Below are 1,482 nucleotides of genomic sequence, written 5' to 3' on the forward strand. Positions count from 1 at the left end.
TTTGATCTGTCTAATAACTGGAAGTAGCATTTACTGAAAAACAGCAAGATGGCTTTGGAGCATAATACTAATTCATATGAGCACCTTATCATAATATTGATTCACCACCATGATTCACATGCTATTATGTGCCATTAATGAGGCTCTGACTGTCATTTTTTTTTTTTTACTTTTATTCAAAAAAGCTGAGTTCCTGTTTAATGTGCAGAAATTCTAAACTAAGATTTGTTTACGAATAAAAATTACAGGCTCACAAAAGAGTAATTCTTTTGGGGGAGTTCTTGGAACTGAGTCCCAGGCATTCTAAAACGGAGCCACACCTGCAGCCTCATTTATTTATTTATTTATTTGTTTATTTTTCATTATGAAATAGGGTTTCACTAAATTGACTGATCTGGCCTTTGACTTGTGATTCTCCAGCATCAGCCTTCCAATAACTGCGATTCCAGTAGTGTGTTACTGTGTCTGGCTGGAATAATTCTTTCAAGAACACTGAAGCCTTCCAACTCTGAAAGACTGAACTACTTTTAATAATTGGTTAAGGCTGTTCCCCAGTATCCCAGTGCACTTCATCCTCTGGGCATAAGGCAGGACTGAACGTCTCTCTCAACGAAGTTGAGTAGGACTACACAGCCCTCTCTGCCTGAAGAAATATGACTGTGTGACATTTCACTCCCTTGTTCACTTTATTTTCCTATCTCAACACTAATGGAAGACTGTGACAACACAGAGGAGCTGCTGGCCTGGATCGAAGAGTGTCTAGGATTGTCCAAATATCCCCACCTCTTCACAACCCATTTTGAAAACCTAACAACTTTGATTCTTTTAAGCCACTGAAATTGGGAATTGCTCATTAAAGTCGCATAATTAAGCTTATCCTCACTAATACACAACCTCCTTATTCAGTCACAGAATACTTTCACCTTACTTGATATTAGGAGTCCAGAGAATTATGACAGAGTCTCTCTTCCAAGTTTACAAAGTTAGCACATGGCTGCAGTAATAGGAAATATGTAAAATATTCTGTAGTGTATGGAAAGTAACCTCTAAGAGTTCATACTGGGATGAGCTTAAGGCTGAAAAATTGAGAATTTACATTAGAGATACAGAAGGATTAGTAAGCCAAGAAGAAGCCCTTCTATCATAAGTAAGTTATAAAGGCCTACGACATGTGGTTAAGTCTCAGTAATTACCATGACCATGACTATGACCATGACCGTGACCATTATTAGTAGCAGTGGAATTAAAGGTGGAAACTCCAAGTCACTTAGAGCTAAAGACACTCTGCAGGGACATGTCAAACTGAATTTGGATTTCAGAAAAAAATCATCAAATAAGTTTTTAGTATAAGTGCATCATATGCAGTATTAGGATATACATATACTGAAAAACTGTATTATTTATTTGTTTATGCATTTGAAAATTGATACAATTACTGCAGTCCTCTCGTATCTTCATACTTTTTTTTTTTTTTTTTTTTTT

Source organism: Chinchilla lanigera, unplaced genomic scaffold (genome assembly GCF_000276665.1).
Source record: "Chinchilla lanigera isolate Chin_1 unplaced genomic scaffold, ChiLan1.0 scaffold00025, whole genome shotgun sequence".
Classification (NCBI taxonomy): Eukaryota; Metazoa; Chordata; class Mammalia; order Rodentia; family Chinchillidae; genus Chinchilla; species Chinchilla lanigera.